General features: G+C 43.4%; 1 protein-coding gene across 2 annotated transcripts in view; it reads left to right on the forward strand.

Annotated features, from left to right (window-relative positions):
- The first annotated feature begins 1,700 nt into the window (after nt 1–1,700).
- Nucleotides 1,701–19,525, forward strand: part of Gatad2b (GATA zinc finger domain containing 2B) — a 66,221-nt gene continuing 48,396 nt past the window's right edge. For both annotated transcript variants that reach the window (XM_050118771.1, XM_050118770.1), the window contains exon 1: nt 1,701–1,863. The gene's annotated coding sequence lies outside the window, so the exon portion shown is untranslated. The remainder of the gene's footprint in view (nt 1,864–19,525) is intronic.

Below are 19,525 nucleotides of genomic sequence, written 5' to 3' on the forward strand. Positions count from 1 at the left end.
TAGTGATTTTAAAAAATGTGTTCTAACCACGTGGTGGTAGTGGTGGTGGTGGCGATGAACGACTTTATTTTTTTTTTTTTAATGTTTATTTATTATGTATACAATATTCTGTCTGTGTGTATTCCTGCAGGCCAGAAGAGGGCACCAGACCCCTTTACAGATGGTTGTGAGCCACCATGTGGTTGCTGGGAATTGAACTCAGGACCTTTGGAAGAGCAGGCAATGCTCTTAACCTCTGAGCCACTCTCCAGCCCCGATGAAAGACTTTAATCCCACCACTCCGGAGGCAGAAGCAGGTGGATCTCTGAGTCTGACGTCAGCCTGGTCTACAGAATGAGTTTCAGGACAGCCAGGAGTACACAGAGAAACTCTGTTACAAAAAAACACAAAACCAAGAAACAACAAAAAGGTTCAACTGTCTCTGGAACTAGTTATTTCTGGGTCTTAACCAGTGCTTGGTGGTTAGCAGTCTACCGTTGGCAAACGGCTTAATCTCTTACACTTCAATACACGTAGGCTTAAATTCCAACTCTGCCACATGAGTAATTCTGGAAAGTCTTTCGATCCACACCTCATTTCCCTCATCTGTAAACTACGATGACCACTACCTACTTCTCAGAGTAAGAATTCATCTGAAGCTCTCAGCACAGTGCCACGCACACAATCTCTGGCTTCCCGAAATATTATTCTTTAAACGTGCTTATTTTGGTGATAATTAGTTCTCATCTCTAAGGCGCTCGAATGAATGCTTATGGTTAAGTGCTCTAAAACGCTGAATGTAGGCGGGCCTAACTGCTTCGAGGAAGTAGGAGGAGGTCGCCAGGCTAGCAAGAGAAAGAAGCTGGGCCCTGACTTGGCTACTCCAGTCGGGTGGGGTGGGAAATTGTCTGCTCCCTGTGAACAGAAAAAGACCAGATCCCAGAGAACACGCTATGAACACCGTAATTTATCAGTGCATTTAGCTAATTGTTAGGTTTTGATTTTTTTTTCCCTGCTGTTATGGTACAGTCAATTAAGGACCGACCAGGAGTAAATTAACACAGGAGCCCAAGGCCTTGGCAGCGTAAGGCAGGCCACACCCCAGAGAGACAAGGCCCGAGCCCCTAAAGCGAGTTCTGTCCTTAAATTCATGGATTCTGCCGCGATGAAACACCACCCACCCAAACGCAGAGCACAGCACTGATCCCAGTCTCCATCTTTAGACGCGAAAGAATGAGTGCTGGTCAAAGGAGAATCCCGGTTTTTTAAGAGACTAGGTGGTACGGCGGCTGCCTGGGGACCAAAACGTCTCCAAGGTAAAGTTGCAGCCTGAAGCGATTTTTTGACCCCCGACACTTAATGGGCTGTCGAAGACCCGGATGTGTCTGGGACTGGCCGAGGTACCCATTAACGCGCCCCCGCTAGACCATCCCCCTTCTTCTTTTCTGATTGGGCCTTCTTGACGCCAATCACAACTTCTCCAGCCACCCACTCCTCAAGGGTGGGGTGAAGTCTCGGTATCCCGCTTTCTATTGGTAAGAGCAAGACGAGGAGGGCGGGTAGCCGGCTAGAGTCCTCCAATGGGCGTCGTGGCGTGTGGTTAAGGCGGAGTCGAGGCGCTTGGCAGCTGCCCAATCAGCGTCCTTGTTTGTGTGGTGCCGCCGCCGCCGGTGCAGCCGCCGCCGCCGCTGCTGCCCCTGTCTGTACCGCAGTGTCTGCTCCGCCCGCCCGCCCTCCCCGACCCGGCCCGCCCCCTCCCCCACCCCCGTTCCTGGACCCGCCAGTGGGGTCTGGATCCCACTGTGCCGTCGCCGCCTCTTTTTTCGACGCCTTCGCCGCCGCCTGTAGAGGCGACCTAGTCGGGAGTTCCGCCGCCGCTGCCAGGTGAGGAGCTCTGGCCTAGGCCAGCCTGGCCGCCAGCCCGCCCGGGGGCGGTGGGGAGCGACGGAGGGAGCGAGGCTGCGAGGAGGCGGCGGTGGGGGAAGGGAAAGGTGGAGGGCGGGGGGAGGGGAAGCGCCCGCGAGCCGACGCCCGCCCGCGCGCCCCCGCCTGGCGTCCCCTCCCCCAGCCCGGCCCGCGCGCCCCCGCCTCGCGCTCCCCTTCACCTCTTCCCCTCCCCCTCCGCGCGCGCGCCCGGGTCTTTCACTTAGGCCTCGCGCGACCCGGCTGCTGTCCCTTCGTGTCTCCTTTTTTACTCTTTCTCCCCTCCCTCGCTCCCCGTTTCCCTCGCCATCCCCCTTTTCACTCAGTACCTCATGCCCGCCATGCTCCCCTCTTTTCCACCGGAGCGTCTTCCCCTCCGTGTTTTTAACTCTCCGCCCCCAATGGTGCCCTCAGGGTGCGGGGGCCGCTCCCTGCCCTGCACTGAGTCTTGTGTTTGTCGGCGGGTGGGACGAAAGGGGGATCCTTAAGGGTGAAGGGAGCACAGAATAATTATCTTTATTTGGGGAAAGGATCAGGAGTGCAGAACCTACCCCTTTATTTCGACGTCCTCCGTTCCCTTGCCCTCCGTAGGAAAAGGAAATTGTCCTGACTTGTGTGGGTTACTTACCTTGTAAAGCAACTAAACTACCCATTTGCTCAGCTGGGCTTCTCGGACACACTGGATTTCTCCCAGCCCGTTCCTGCGGGTTGATGGAACTGGAACTTACCTTTCCCGACCAAACCAGAACTTAGAGTACTTTTTGCCTCCTTGAGCTCAGTTTCTGAAGACGCTAGTTACTCCCGTGAACGTGGGGATTTAGGTGTTCATCGCCGTCCCGGGATAGCTTCCCCACTTTGTAAAGGTATAGTGCCTTCTGAGTGCATCCCCAGCACCGATTCCCTTCAAACTTAGGATGTTAGCTCGTAAGGCCTGGCACTGAGGTGGAGCTGGAGGGTAGCATGTGGATGCCGAAGTTAACAGTGTTTCCCTGTTCTCTTCTGGAAAGTAAGGTCGCTTCCTGAGAACCAGTTTTCTCATCTGGTAAATGATTACTTGAAAGACTTTTGTGTGCGTGTTAGAGGTGGGAATAATATCAATTAAAACCTATTTTAGCAAGGAGGCAGTGTTTTCATGCCAGTATCCAAAAGATTTGAATTCGAGCTTGATGCTGGAGTAAAAGTAGATTTTACAAACCATGTGGGTTGGAGAAGAGCTGGTGCTTTTGTAGTTTTAGGACATTGTATTTTCTAGAAATTTATAATTTGAGTAGTAACGAATGAATGTGGTACAAAGTGAAAATAAACCTTCCCCTCCCACCTCTGTCCTTCAGCCATCCAGTGCCCACTCTGCAGCACAATACTGATGTTCCTCTTGGCATCCCTATAGTGTCTGTATGCTGTTGGAGATCATCCTGTTTGAGAATTGAGTGCTTTCTTTTATTGCTGTTTCTTTACTACGTGGATTTAAATTCTTCTTTGAAATCTGTTTTTATTTTTTATTTTTGTTTTTTAGAGACAGGGTTTCTGTGTAGCTTTGGAGCCTGTCCTGGAACTAGCTCTCGTAGACTAAGCTGGCTTAGAACTCACAGAGTTCACCTGACTCTGCCTCCCAAGTGCTGGGATTAAAGGCACACGCCACGACCGCCCCTCCTTGAAGTCTGATAGCCACTTTAATTTATATTTTTGGTGTGGGAGAAGTCTTGATAAGAATTGTCCTAGGTCAGGGTGATGGTGTTACACGTCTTTAATCTCAGCACTGGGGAGGCAGAGGCAGGAGGATCTCTGTGAGTTTGAGGCCAACCAGGTCTACGAGAGCTAGTTCCAGGACAGGCTCCAAAGCTACACAGAAACCCTGTCTCGAAAAACAAAACAAAAAATTAAGTTAAAAGTCCTAGAGGGAGACTGGTGAAGGCTCAGTGATTAAGAGTACTGGCTGCTCTTCCCAGAGGACCCAAGTTCAATTCCCAGCACCCACATGAATGTCTATAACTACATGTCCAGGGTCAGTCGGTCTGTCTGTCTGTCTCTCTCCCTCTTTCTCTCTCTCTCCCTCTCTCTCTCTCTCTCTCTCTCTCTCTCTCACACACACACACACACACACAGAATTATGTTCTAGAATAGTAGTAATATTTGTTTGTGTGTGTTCTTGATTGGTAAGGAGGCATCTTCGGGTGATATCAAAGATAGTGGTGGGGTTAAGCTCATTTTGAGGGAAGACTTACCTGTTGGCAGTCTGTTAGTCCACCACAGATACTGGTCTGGGCCAGGCTTAGACTTTCCTTGGGCTTTTTAAGAAGGTAGATATATAAATAGTTCATGGTGACTGTTGGTCCGGTAAGACTGATGATAGACTTTTCAGTCTGGTACCAGTGAAAGTCATTGTGGAAAGAGGTAGGTGGGTATTAATAGGAATCAGAAGGCTGGACCTGTAGGTTGAATGACCTAGTTTGAGAAGAGATGAGGTTTTTAGACTTTCGTGCTACCTGTTCTTTAGTTCAGAACATTTTTAATGAGGTGAGAGTGATTTGTGCTTGACAGCAGCATCCATCTTTATGGCACTGTGGTTTGCTTCCTCTGACTGTGTCATGTCTGTTAACTTCCTGTTTAGATATCGTCTCAACAGGGTTGGAATAGACGCTACATTAAATACTTGTTTTAGAAACAGAGCTATCTTAAACTGTGTTTAGGATAGGGCCACAGGGAGACAGATGTATGAGGAAGTTTTTCTGACCCTCACAGCTCTAAATTACTTTACAAAGTCTGTTCCCTGAGCTCGTGACTGTAATCCCAACACTCGGGAAACACGGAGGACTGTGACAGTTTGAGGCAGCATGGACTATAGAAAGTTCAGGATAGCTAGAACAAATCAGGATAACTAGAGCTACTGAGTTAAAACCGTTTCTTAAAACAACAACCAGTGAACCGGGCAGTGGTGGTACACACATTTAATCCCAGCTCTTGGGAGGCAGAGGCAGGCAGACAGAAGGATCTCTTGAGTTCAAGGCCAGCCTGGGCTACAGAGCCAGTGTAGGATAGGTTCAAAAGCTACACAAAGAAACCCTGTCTCAAAAAAAACAACCACACAAACAAAAAACAAAACCCAACTAAAAAATCCAAACAAAACAAAAAAAAAACTGGTTCAGGCCTTTTATCCTGAGCAAGGGATCAGGAGTTCAAGGTTATCATCCTCTGTTTTATATCAAATTAGAGACTTTGAGGCATAAAGTCTGTGTGTTTACCTCTCTTTGTTGTGGGCATTGGAGTCTCTTATCACCTCTCTTGGTTCCACTAGTTAGTCCTATCTAGAAAGAGCACAGCAACAGGGTTGAAAAGGTGTCTTTGATGCCTGTAAAATTTTAATCTATGGTGGTGTCTCAGGATCCATTCCCCCCCCCCCCCCCATGGTTTCTCTGTGTATTCCTGACTGTCCTAGAACTCTCTCTGTAGATCAGCCTGGCCTGGTGGGCCACCACTGCTTTTTCTTGCTCTCCGAGCTGTGTAGGGAAACAGCTGTGCTGTACTAGTCTTTAGACTCTGGAGCACATTCTGTGTTACAGCCACTCTATTAGGAGACTTGCTAACAAGCAGCCCCTCTGCACTAGCTCAGGAGTCTCATACTGCTTGACTTATTGAGAAAAACCAAATAGGTTTGGTTGATGAAAACAGCTGCTTGAGCCGTAAATGGCTTTGTTTTTCAGACCTTTGCAGGACTTACAACCCAGTGTCCTTAGATGTCAACATACAATACCAAGCACTTTCTGAGGCATATTGAAAGGAAAGGAGAAAAAAAAAAGATATACCCCAGATTCCAAATCTAGTTCTGGTATAAAACTGTCCACCTATTGTGTTGCTTAGGAAAAATCCTACCAAGATGATACCACACAGTTACAATTCACTTGCTTTTGATTAAGCATGGAAAGGAAATTGTTTTTTTGTGAAAGTGTCTGGTTTTGGGGAAGAAAGTGTCTGTTCTTGTTTATATTCAGTAGTCTGAAGTTTTTTCTGTATGCTATTTGGGGACTTTTGGTGACTTCAATTGATGAAGCGCGGATCCTTGTGTAATGACAAAAATCCCTGTGAATAGGTCTGGATTTGAAGTAGATCCCTTCTCTGGTGGATTAATGCAATGCGTCAGTGCAACCTGAGTTCATCAAATAGGAGAGCAATGACACATGGTCATTAAGGCTTAACAGGTTGGCTCTGTCGTGTGCAGTGTTTTCCTCAGAATCCCTTAATTTGCCACTGCTTTGGATTGCCTGCAACTAGCCAGAAACTATCAAGAGTTTGGGATTGTAGTAGCAATCTACTACAATCTTGTATGCTTGCTTGCTTTCTCTCTCTCTCTCTCTTCCCTTCTTTCTTCTTTATTTTTTTTAGACAGAATCTGGCCTGGAATTCTCAGAGATTGATTTGCATATGCCTTCTGAGTACTGGGGTTAAAAGCCTATGCCACCATGCCTGGCAATTTTTTTTTTTTGAGGTATGAAATGTTCAAATCCCAGATATGAAAGATAATTGTACATCTTTGCTATGTGAACTTTTTGGGACAGTTTCTTACTGTAGCCCATGCTGGTCTTCAATCCCAATGTGATCTTTCTTTAGCTTTAGCTTTCTTCGCAGTGTTAAGATTAAAGGTGTGTGCCATCCCACCTGGTATGTTTGTCTTTTTTTTTTAAGAGGGGGAGTTTCAAGACAGGGTTTCTCTGTGTAACAACTCTGGCTATCCTGGAACTTGCTTTATAGACCAAGCTGACTTTGAACTCACTGAAATTTACCTACATCTACTTCCTGAGTACTGGGATTAAAGGAGTGCACCACCACTGCCTGTAGTGTTTGCATTTTTTTTTTAAGATTTATTTATTGCCGGGCAGAGGCAGGCGGATCTCTGGGAGTTCGAGGCCAGCCTGGTCTACAAGAGCTAGTTCCGGAACAGGCACCAAAGCTACAGAGAAACCCTGTCTCGAAAAACAAAAAAAAAAACAAAAACAAAAAAAAAAAAAGAGATTTATTTATTATGTATATAGTGTTCTGCTTACATGTATTTCCTGTAGGGTAGAAGAGGGAACCAGATCTCATTATAGATGGTTGGGAGTCACCATGTGGTTGCTGGGAAATGAACTCAGGACCTCTGATGAACTCAATGCTCTTAACCTCTGAGCCATCTTTCCAGCCCAGTNTTAGATTCTAATCTATAAGCATGAATATTGAAATTCATGTTTTCAAGCATTCTAAGATTAATAAGTATTTTTTTTTTTGGTTTTTCGAGACAGGGTTTCTTTGTGGCTTTGGAGCCTGTCCTGGCACTAGCTCTGTAGACCAGGCTGGTCTCGAACTCACAGAGATCCGCCTGCCTCTGCCTCCCGAGTGCTGGGATTAAAGGCGTGCGCCACCATCGCCCGGCCTTATTTAGGTTTTTGAGTTAGGATTTTGCTGCACAGTCCAGGCTGGCCTGAGTCTCCTGCTTTTCCGGATACAGCCTCCCAAATTCTGGGATTACAGGTGTATGTGCTTATACTCACCTTCAATTTTAATTTATTAGGAGTAGTATTAGAATTTGAGACAAGGTCTCATTGTGCCTGGAACTCATTGTGTAGACCAGGCTGGCCTCAAAGTCATAGCGGCATGTTCAACTTTGCCTTCTTAGTGCTGGGACTAAAGGTGTCCGAAACGATAACTGGCAATTTTTAAAAATATTTTTCAGTAGGTTGCTAAAGAAATTAAGCAAAATGTTGTTGAAATCTTCTTATTGTATATTATACCTGACTGATATACATTTTTTAGATAACTCATGTTAACTGTTACCTGAACCTGATAGACTTACTCCTTACTACTTTAAGATGCCTGATCAGCCAGTGGTGGTGGTGGTGGTTTAGGCCTTTAATCCCAGCAGATTTAGGTTTAGCTCTGGGAGTTCAAGGCCAGCCTGGTCTACAGATTGAGATCCAGGACACCCTGGGCTACACAGAGAAACCGTGTCTCGAAAAACAAAAAAAACTTAATGTTGAGTCTGTCTTATTTGTGCTGTATAGGGGAGATGAAAATTTATAATCTTCTAAAATACATACTGAGATGAGAGGAGAATTTAGGTGTCAAGAATAATAAATTTTTAGTATAATTGTGAGGGATTGCAAGTGTTAGCTGGAGGACTTATTTATAGTGAGTTTTTGAGAGTATATAGATGTAAAATTCTGGAAGAAGAGAATAAACTAAGGAACAAAGTGAACACTAAACAGAGAATTTTTTTCTTTTTCTTTTTTCTTTTTTTTTTTTTGAGACAAGGTTTCACAGAGATGCACCTGTATCTGTCTCAGCCTCCCAAATTCTGAGATTAGAAACTCTGGGATTGATTATTACTCTCCCCCACACATCCCAAATAAAACAGACTCAACAAAGTTTTTTTTTTTTTTTTTTTTTGGTTTTTGGTTTTTCGAGACTGGGTTTCTGGGTGTGGACCAGGCTGGCCTTGAACTCCCAGCATGCTTCCTTTTTTCCCTCTTTTTTGAACAGTTTGGGCCAGAACCCGGGCCTGTCCTGGACTAGGTTAGTGCCCTACAATTGAGCTAAATCTCTAGCCTCTCCTACTGTTAATCCTCTTTTGCATAAACTGTGGTTTGTTTGTGACTCAACACAGAGTTCACGCTGGCCCGGAATTCCTGCCTCAGTCTCCCAAATGCTGAGATGAGTGCCTGTCAGAAAATAGCTAGTTTTCTACTCTGAGATACAGCTGATTTCTTTCAAATAATTGCTTCAATGCCATATTTTCTTTTTAAATGTCTATGTACTACTTATATCCCTGATGCCCTTGAAGGCCAGAAGAGGGAGTCAGGATCCCCCTCCCCCCAGCTGTCTTGTGAGTGCTGAGAATTGAATCTGGGCCCCATGCAATAAACAGCCAATGTTTGCAACAACTAAGCCACTTCTCCAGTCCCTTGCTTTGTATGTATGAACTTATTTATCTATGTGTGTATTTATTTTTGAAGCAAGGGTTCACTCTGTAGGCCAAATCCACTATTTTGCCTGAGGTAACCTGGAACTTACTGCTTCAGCCTCTGAAGTACTGGGATTACAGACTTGAGCCACTGACTAAATGTCATCTTTTCAACGAAGCCTTACTTCTTGTCATTTATTTTTACTTTTTATTTTGTGCATATAAGTGTTTTGTCTCTATATTTATGTGGACTATGTGTACCTGGTGTCTATGGAGGCCAAGAGAAGTCATTGGGTTCCCTGAAACTAGAGTTACAGACAGGAGCCACCATGTAGGTGATAGGAACTGAATGCACATCTCCTGAAAGAACAGTGTTGTTGAGTTCTCTCTGTGTGTCTCTCAGGCGCCTTTATTTACTGAGTCATCTCACTGGCCCATTCATTCATTCATTCATTCATTCATTTATTCAGTTAATTTTTGACAGAGTCTTGGCTTTCTTAGGCTGCCCTTAATTTACTGTGGAACGGCCATGCACCACCACATCAAGTTTTCCTAATTCTTTTTTTTCTTTTGTTTTTCGAGACAGTGTTTTTCTATGGAATAGCACTAACTGTCCTGGAAATAGCTCTGTAGACCAGGCTGGCCTCAAACTCACAGAGATCTGTCTGTCTCTGCCTCCCGAATGCTGGGATTAAAGGTGTGTGCTACCACCGCCCGGCAAGTTTTCCTAACTCTTAAGAACCCTACCTTCGGCTCCTATCTATTCTTTATACCTTGTAGTCTTCCTTTGCTCTATTTTCTTTTTCATGGCACTTAATAACTTAAAAGCATTTACTTGTGCTGTATTTATTTATTACAAAAAATTCACTTGTTACATTTATTGGTGGTTGTTTCCCCTCTTATGATAAAGGTTTTGGAGGCATGGATTCATATCCATGGCATTTATTTTGGTATTTTGTTTAATGCCTAATATAATTCCTATCATACAGTTGATACTCAAATATTTATGTTTTGTTTTATTTTTCGTGTCAGGTATTTCTGTGTAACTGTCCTGGAACTTACTCTGTAGACCAGACTGGCCTCTAAGTCACAGAGATCTGATTGCCTCTGCCTCCTTCCCCACTCTTGAGTGCTGGAATTAAAGGATTCTGCCACCACAACTAACTTATTTGTTGATTAAATCAGATTGAGAGCCTCTCTTCCAAACTTTATGTAAATTTTATTTACAACAAAGTATGAAATGTGATAAATATAATATGGGATTGCAAAATGTTATAAAATTTTATTTTACTTAAAAAAATTTTTGTTTGGGCATGTGTGCTTATGCATGCAGTACTCAAAGACTAGAAGAGAGGCCGGGGCGGTGGTGGCGCACGCCTTTAATCCCAGCACTCGGGAGGCAGAGGCAGGCGGATCTCTGAGTTCGAGACCAGCCTGGTCTACAAGAGCTAGTTCCAGGACAGGCTCCAAAACCACAGAGAAACCCTGTCTCGAAAAACCAAAAAAAAAAAAGACTAAAAGAGAGTGTTGGATCCCCTGGAAAGGGAGTTGTATCTGCTTGCAAGATGCCAGATGTGGATACTGGGAACTGAAAGAGTTGCATATGCACTTAACCACTGAGCCTTCTCTCTAGCCCCTGCAAAATTGTAAACCTTAAAAAATTTTATAAATAGTGACAGAATGATTGTCTTCTGGTTGAAATAATATTTAATTACTAAGAAAACTCTTTGTGTGTTTCATACATTATTACATCCCACCTACAGCTAGACATGTTTGCCTCCATATTCTACTGTTATTCCAAATACTATACTCCCATCAACATTGTTTCCCTTTGTGAGTCATTGAGTCATATAAGCCAGAAATGTGAGCTTCACTGTCACTTAAAATTATTCTTTTTTCTTTATTTTATGTGCATTGGTATTGGAGTTACAGATAGCTGTGAGCTGCCACGTGGGTGCTGGGAACCGAATCCAGATCCTCTGGAAGAGCAGTCAGTGCTCTTACCCACTGAGCCATCTCTCCAGCCCCTCCTTTTTTTAAGTAATAATTTTTACATATTTTTTGAAGATGTATGCAATGTATTTTTATCATAACCACCTTTCATTCCCCCCTACAACTTCCCTCTCTGTTTTTTCTTTTACCAGCTATATTAACCAGGATGGTCTTGAATTCATAGTCCTTTTGCCTCAGCGTCTTAAATGCTAGAATTGTTTAGTTTACATGTGCCACTAGGCCCATTTTTATTGTTTTGTGTATATTTCTCAATCTTTGGTTTCTTTTGACTTTTTCCTGCTGGTTCACTAATTCGTGTCCATCACTGAAACTCTGATATAGAATATTGTCACAAAGTCTTTTGTTTGTTATGTTTGTTAATTTTTTTTTTTTTTGGGTGTTTCGAGACAGGGTTTCTCTGTGGCTTTGGAGCCTGTCCTGGAACTAGCTCTGTAGACCAGGCTGGTCTCGAACTCACAGAGATCCGCCTGCCTCTGCCTCCCGAGTGCTGGGATTAAAGGCGTGCACCACCACCGCCCGGCTGGACAGGGTTTCAAATCATGGTTTTTCTCTGTAGCCCTTGCTGTCCTGGAACTCATTCCATAGTTCAGCCTGGTCTGTAACTCAGAGATCTGTCTGCCTCTGCCTCCTGAGTGCTGGGATTAATGACTGGATTAAAGGATTATATCACCACCTGTTGTCTGTCTTTTGTGAGTCCTGCTGTCGTTTATTTTTGAGACAGTCTTGCTGTGTAGCTTTGGGCCTGGAACTCCTAGAGATCACCTGCCCTTGCCTCACAAGTGTTCGGATTAAAGTCATATGCCATCATGCCTGCCCTGTTTGTTTTGAGATAGGTTCTCCTGTAAGCCCAGGATGGATATGTGGAGGCGAATAGCCTCACCCTTCTGATCTTCCTTCCTCTACTTCCATCTACTGAATTTGTAGATGTGTGCTCATAGGTTCTGGCTGGCTGGATGTTTTGATTTCATTTTTTAGATCAGGCTTGCTTAGAATTGATTATGTAGAGCGGGCTGGCCTCAAACTTGGAGCAGTCAGTTTGGCTCTGTTTCCTGAATGCTTGTATTATTACCCGACTGGGTGCCATTATCTTTTATAATCCTTTTTAAGGTGACTCCCCATTTTTGTTCTTTTTCGAGGTAGATTCTTACTATAGTTCCAGGCAGGCTTAGAGCTCTATATTGCCAGGTCTTCTTTTAACATTTAACAGAGTCCTCTTACCTTGACCTCCTGAGTGCTGGGATTGCAAGCATGGACCACTGTGCCTGATTTATTCTTGTTCTGGTTTGTGTTCGTTCTCTCTCTCTCTGTCTCTGTCTTTGAGACAGGGTTTCTCTGTATCTTTGGAGCCTGTCCTCTAACTTCTGAGTGCTGGGATTAAAGACATTTTTTTAAAGATTTATTTATTATGTATTATATATTATGTCTGCAGGTTAGAAGAGGGTGCCATATCTCACTACAGATGGTTGTGAGCCACTGTGTGGGTGCTGGGAATTGAACTCAGGACCTCTGGAATAGCAGCCAGTGCTCTTGACTGCTGAGCCATCTCTCCAGCCCTCTTATCTTTTTTTTTTTTTTTTGGATTTTTCAAGACATGGTTTCTCTGTGGTTTTGGAGCCTGTCCTGGAACTAGCTCTTGTAGACCACGCTGGTCTCGAACTCATAGAGATCCGCCTGCCTCTGCCTCCCCAGTGCTGGGATTAAAGGCATGCGCCACCACCGCCCCGCTTCCTCTTGTTATCTTTTAAACTCTAATTATATTGCCTTCAAAATGTTCTAAATGCCTGAACATTCTACTTTTGTTAAAAATCATAGTTTCCAATCATTAAATGATAAAATTTAAACTTGCTTAGCATTCAAGGCCATTTATGATCTTAATTATTCAGTATGTTTTCTCATTTTCACAATTAATATGTGAACAAATACAGTTTTTCCCAAATCAGTCTCCAAATCTCATCTCAAATGCTGCTTCCTCTGGAAAGCCTTCTTACTTGCCCATAAAGATTTAAATACATTTTATTTGACCTCACTATACTTTATAATCTCTCAGTGGTCTATTAGTATCCTCAAAGCAAAATACAGTGGCTGGAGTAGCTCAGTGATTAAAACATTAGCTGCACTTCCAGAGGACTCTAGTTTAATTGCCAGAATCCACAAGGTGGCTCACAACTGTCTTTAATTCCATTCCCAGGGGATCTGATGCCCTCTTGGTTTCCTTGGGCATTGTATGCAATACTGCACAGCCATTAATGCCAGCAAAACACCCACACACCTAAAATAATAAAATACAAAATTTAAAAAGCAATGTATTTGCAGTGCCTAAAATGCTGTTTTCTAAAAGATACTCAGTAGCATCTCTGTAGGTTAGAAAATGCTACATAATTTAGAAGATACCCCTTCTAAAGATGGAGTGTTAGTTCATCTACAGTTGGTGTTGGCCTATTGGAGTCACTTGATATCTTTAAGCCTTAATTTCCTAAACATAGAACTGATGGCTACTTTGTTTTACTTAAGTTTCTGTGTTAAAAAAAAAAAAAGGATTATGCATGTAGAGTTGTTTTGAAAACTGCAAGGCACCTGAAGATTTTTATTTTTAGTTATCTGCATATGGTGCTGGAGAAACGGCTTAGCAGTTAAGAGCATTTGTTGCTTTTCCAGAGGGCCTGTGTTTGGTTCTCAGCACCTGTATTGGGTGTCTCAGCACCTGTAATTCAATACCAGGAGATCTGACACCTTCTGATCTCTGCACGCATGTGGCACACACAGACAGATAAAAAATCTTTTTTTTTTTTTTTTAAATTTTGTTTGTGTGTCTGTGTCTTTGCCTGTCTGCATGGATACACGTGCCTGTGGAGGCTAGAGGTGTCGAATCCTTCTGGAGCTGGAGTTAAAGGCAGTTGTAAACTGCCCAGTGGATGTATGAGGAACCAGACTCAGGTTGTCTGTAAGACCAGTATGTGCTCTTAACTGCTGAGCCCTCTCCAGCCTTACTTAGAACTTCTCTCTCTCTTTTTTTTTTTTTTTTTTTTTTTTTTTTTTTTTTGTTTTTCGAGACAGGGTTTCTCCGTAGCCTTTTGGTTCCTGTCCTGGAACTAGCTCTTGTAGACCAGGCTGGTCTCGAACTCACAGAGATCCGTCAGCCTCTGCCTCCCGAGTGCTGGGATTAAAGGCGTGCGCCACCACCGCCCGGCCCAGAACTTCTCTCTTTTTTTTCTTTTTGGTTTTTCAAGACAGAGTTTGTCTATGTAACAGTCTTGGTTGTCCTGGAACTCTTTCTGTAGACCAGACTGGCCCCAAACTCAATACAGATCCACCTGCCTCTGCCTCCTGAGTCTGGGATCAAAGGCGTGCAGCAACATGCCTGGCATAATGTAGAACTTTTGAGTCATAATTTTTCTTGTACATATTAAAGTTACCTTTGTGTGTGCATACATAGTGTATGTGTTGGTGTACACATGTGTATGATGTGGGGTGTGTATAGCCTCAGAGGTCTACATTGAACGTTTTTTTTTTCTCTATTGCTCTTCATGTTTTTGAGATAGGGTCTCTCATTGAATTTGCCTGGCCAGTGATCTTCAGGGATTCTCTGTCTATCCCATGTCCTGTGTCCCCATGTCTTTCCCAGCCTTCTACCACCACCACCAGAGCTAGAGTACATATTTATACTGCAACTTCTGTCCCAGCTTTTACATTGGATCTGAACACTGGACTTCATGTTTTGCTTAGCAGACACTTTATAGTCTGTCTCCCCTCCCCCCCAGCTCCAAAGAAAAATCCCTTTTTTTCTGTGGGGATGTAGCTCAGTTGATAGAATGAATGATAGAAAGAAAACCCACTTGTCTAGTGTGCTGGCTAGTTTTATGCCATCTTGAGAGCGGAGGGAACCTCATTTGAGGAAATCATAAGATTGGACTGCTTACAAGCCTGTAGAACGTTTTCTTAATTAGTAATTGGTTGTGGAGGGCCCAGCCCATTGTGGGTAATGCCACCCCTGGTTCTATAAGAAAGCAGTCTGAGCAAGCCATAAGCAGTACTCCTCCATGGCCTCTGGTCTCCAGGTTCATGCTGTGTTTGAATTTCTGCCCTTTCTTCCTTCAAGTAAATGTAAGCCAAATAAACCCTTTTCTCTTCAACTTACTTTTGGTCAAGGTGTTTACAGCAGTAGTAACCCTAACTAGGACGGATACTGGTGCTAGGATAGTGGAGTGTTGCTGTGGCAGACCTGACCATGCCTTTTTGGGAGGATTGTGGAAGGACTTTGGAACTTTAGCCTAAAAAAGCCATTGAGTGTTCAAAGCTTAGTGAGTTCTGTGGGAGCTTGGAAGATCTGAATGTTGAGAGAAATGTAGAGGATGAAGGCTTGGATTATGAGGTTTTAGAGGGAAGCAAAGACTACCAGTGTTAAAGGAGTCATGTAGAGAAATTGATTGAGATTTAGCACCATGAAGAAACCCAGGAGAGGCTATTGGTGAAAAGTGCAGCCTATTCACAGTAGAAAACTCTCAGCATTTTGGAGATGGCAGTATCATGGGATGACCACTAAGAGCTGTGTTAATGGCTACGTGGAGCCTGCCTGAATTTTGAAGACAAGCTGTGTGTCTCCAGAGGGCAGAGCTCGACAAGTGACCCAAGCCCCTTGAAGGAGAAGCCCAGATGCTGGACATTGAGTTATTTTACCCAGTTTGTTTGGATTTGCTTTGTTTGTTTGTTTGTAGACCAGGCTGACCTCCAACTCACTGAGATCCGCTTGCCTCTGTCTCCCAAGTGCTGGGATTAAAAGCGTGTGCTAAAGAGACAATTTGAAGTGTTCGAGTTTGTAGGGTTGTGGGACTTTTTAAAGCTTATTAATTTTTTAATTGGTATGAACAAGAAAAGAAAGGTTGTGGCTTAACAGTGTTGTGTTTGTGTGTCAAGTTGATATGGGGTTGATTGTGCTGCCTAGTTTTATGTCAACTTGACACAAGCTAAAGTCACCAGAAAGGAGGGGAGCCTCCATTGAGAAAACGACTCCATAGGATTGATTGAGCTGTAGGCCATTTATTTTCTTAGTGTTTGATGGAGGAGGGCCCAGCCCATTGTCGGTAGTGCTATCCTTGCCTAGTGGTCCTGAGTTCTCTAAGAAAGCAGGTTGAACAAGCCAGTAAGCAGCACCACTTCCACAAGGCCTCTTCATCAGCACCTGCCTCCAGGTGTCTGTCCTGTTTGAGTTCCTACCCTGACTTTCTTCACTGATGAACAGTGATATGGAAGTGTAAGTGAAATAAACCCTTTCCTCTTAAACTTGCTTTTGGCTGTGGTGTTTTATCACAGCAATAGAACCCTAATGGGGCATCTAGCATGCAGGAATCTCTGAGTTCAATCCCCTGTACTGCATAGAAATGTGCTTGTTTAGCCGGGCGGTGGTGGCGCACACCTTTAATCTCAGCACTTGGGAGGCAGAGGAAGGCGGATCTCTGTAGGTTCGAGACCAGCCTGGTCTACAAGAGCTAGTTCCAGGACAGGCTCCAAAACCACAGAGAAACCCTGTCTTGAAAAACAAAAACAAAAAAAATATGTGCTTGTTTGTACAGGTCTGTAATTGTTCAAGGTCATCAGAGTTTAAAGGCCATCTGGGGCTTTGAGACCCTATGTGAACAATAAAGGGAAAATAGGTTCCTGTTATGGCTATTGAAATTATAAATATTTTTCTGTAACTTTTATCTTTTATATACAAAAACTTTGTATGTGTATGTTTTATCTGCTTGTATGTCTATGTACCATATGTGTGTGCAGTGCCTTAAGAAGCCAGAAGAGGGTATTGGGTCCTCTGGGATTGGAATTATAGATGGTTGTGAGCTGCCATTTCAGTACAAGGAACCAAACCTGGGTTCTCTGCATGAACAGGAAGTGCTTTTAACTGAAGAGTCATGTCTCCAGCCTTTTCTAAAATGTATTTAGTTCAGAACCTTTTTTTACTAATGTAATATACTCTTGAATCATACTAATCATGGCAAATGTAAATAAAGGTTTTCCATATTCTAATAGATTAAAAACTGTTACAGAGCCGGGCATGGTGGCACAAGCCTTTAATCACAGCACTTGGGAGGCAGAAACAGGTGGATCTCTGTGAGTCTGAGGTCAGCCTGGTCTGCAGAACAAGTTCCAGGACAGCCAGGGCTACAAAGAGAAACCCTGTCTTTTTTAGTTTTTCGAAACAAGGTTTCTCTGTAGCTTTGGTGCCTGTCCACCGCCAGGCCTGAGAAACCCTGTCATAAAACAAACAAACAAAACAAATCAAAACTGTTGGCAGGAACTAAGGAAAGGGTTTGTAGTACAAAAAGGAAGTACCTGTGTTCTGATTCCTAATACACCCAAGTGAAAAATTTAAGAATGACAACTTATTTTTCTAACCCCAGAGCTGAGGGGGCAAAGAAAGAGGATTCCTGGAACTATTAGCCAGTCCAATTGAAACAGTGAGCCCAGGTTATAAAGAGAGACATGGTCTCAACAAATATGACAAAGTGTTAGGGGAAGACACCTGATGTCAACCTCCGGCCTCCACACTTGCACAAGTGCATGTATCTGCACAGGCAGAAAAAGGTGCCACATTTTAGATTATTGGCCTTCTCAAGGATTTCTTATATCTTGTTTTGTTTTTTTTCTAAAGATTTTGTGTGTGTGTGTATGTATGTGTATGTATTTGTGTGCATGCCACATGTGTGCAAGTGCTCCCAGTGTCTAGAACAGGACAGTAAGTCCCCTGGAACTGGAGTCAGCAGACCTGCTGAGATTAGGGGAGAACATTGGATCCATTAGAAGTGAAATTACAGGCAGTTGTGAGGTACTTAAAGTGGGTGCTGGGACTGAACTCAGGCCCTCTGGCAATAACAGCAAGTGTGTGTAACTGCTGAGCTTTCTCTTCAGCTCCCCATCCCATGGAACCTCCCCCGCCCCCCCCCCCCTTTGAGCTAGGATATCAGCATGCAGTTTTGGATGTAACCCTCGCTAGCCTGGAATTCTCTATGTAGTTTTAGGCTAGCTTTAAACTCAAAGAGACCTGCCTGCTTCTGTCTACCAGTGCTGGGACTAAATAAATGCACCACTATGCCTGACTTGTATGTTTGATTCATGATTTTACTGTGTGTATACACAAAAAAAATGAGATTCTTTTTTTCTTATTAAATTTATTTAGTTGGGAAGTCGGGGCAGGGTGTGTGCTTGTATGGGGGCCATAGGACAACTCATAGGAGTTGATTCTCTTCTTTCAGAGTTTTAGGGATTGAACTGAGGTCATCAGGCTGACCAGCAGCTGTATTGCTGGTCCCACCTAGATTGTTTTTGAACTCGTGGCTCGTGGGCCTCTTATCTCAGCCTCCGGAGTGTCAGGGTCATCAGTGTCATCCATTATGGCTGGCTTACCTCATTTCTTTCTAGTATGTTTTAAAGTGATACTTAACTCTGCATCTTCTGCTTTGGTGGCTATTCCCACTTGGCTTTGTTTAATGTATTAATACTGAAAGCTTTCAATGAATATGGATAATTAGAAAATGACCTTTTACAGTTGTATTTTGCAGTTGAAAGGAATATAGAAAAAAGCGGTGTCTTGAAGAACCTTATGGGTTCTAAGGAATACTAAACAGTGGTGATTTATTTGAGATTTAGATCTAATGAGGTGTTTTACATATATACCATATGTATTATATAGAACTTTATAAAACAAAAACAAGGGCCGAAGAAATAGCTCAGTGGTTAATAGGGCTTGTTGTACCAGGACCCGTGTTTTGTTCCCACAAACCACCATAAGCAGCTCATAACTGCCTATAATTTTAGTTCCAGGCAGTCTCTCTCTACTGGCCTCCACACTACCTTCATATGGGCATGTGGACACGCATAGAGACAGACACACAAATAATAAATCTTTTTCTTTTTGATTTTTTTGAGACAGGTTTCTCTGTGTAGCCCTGGTTCTCCTGAACTCAGACCAGGCTGGCCTTGATTGAACTCAGAGATCCATCTGCCTCTGTCTCCCAAGTGCTTGGATTAAAAGCATGCACTACTACCACCTGGCAAAATCTTTTTTAAAAAGATTTGTTCATTTTTATTGTGCATACAAAATTCTGCCTCCATGTATGCCCACATGTCAGAAGAGGGCACCAGATCTCATTACAGATGGTTGTGAGTCACCATGTGGTTGCTGGGAATTGAACTCAGGACCTCTGGAAGAGCAGTCAGTGCTCTTAACCACTGAGCCATTTTTCCAGCCCCCTGGCAAAATCTTAAAAAAATGAAAAACTGAGGCATACACTTGAGATTAGCTTGATATGCATAATGAGTTGAGGCCTTTTCTCAGAAAAAAATAGAACAAACAACAACCAAATCAAAATGTCTGTAATTTATATTATTATTATTATTGTTGTTGTTGTTGTTTTTCAAGACAGGGTTAGTGTAGCTCTGGCTGTCCTGAAATCCACTTTGTGGACCAAGCTGGCCTTGAACTGAGATCTGCCTGCCTCTGCCTCCGAGTACTGGGGATTAAAGACATGTGCCACCATTGCCAGACTAATTGTTTTTAAAAAGTATATATTTTTAAATTATGTGTTATCTCTTATGTTTCTGTGTGAGCTGTGTGCACGTGAGTGTAGGTGCCAGCAAAGGCCAGAGATACTTCTTGATTCCTTTTTTTTTTTTTTTTTTTTTTTTTTTTTT

The sequence above is a fragment of the Alexandromys fortis genome, unplaced genomic scaffold (assembly GCF_014885135.2).
Source record: "Alexandromys fortis isolate MF-2015 unplaced genomic scaffold, M_Fortis_MF-2015_v1.1 scaffold_152, whole genome shotgun sequence".
In the NCBI taxonomy this organism is placed as follows: domain Eukaryota; kingdom Metazoa; phylum Chordata; class Mammalia; order Rodentia; family Cricetidae; genus Alexandromys; species Alexandromys fortis.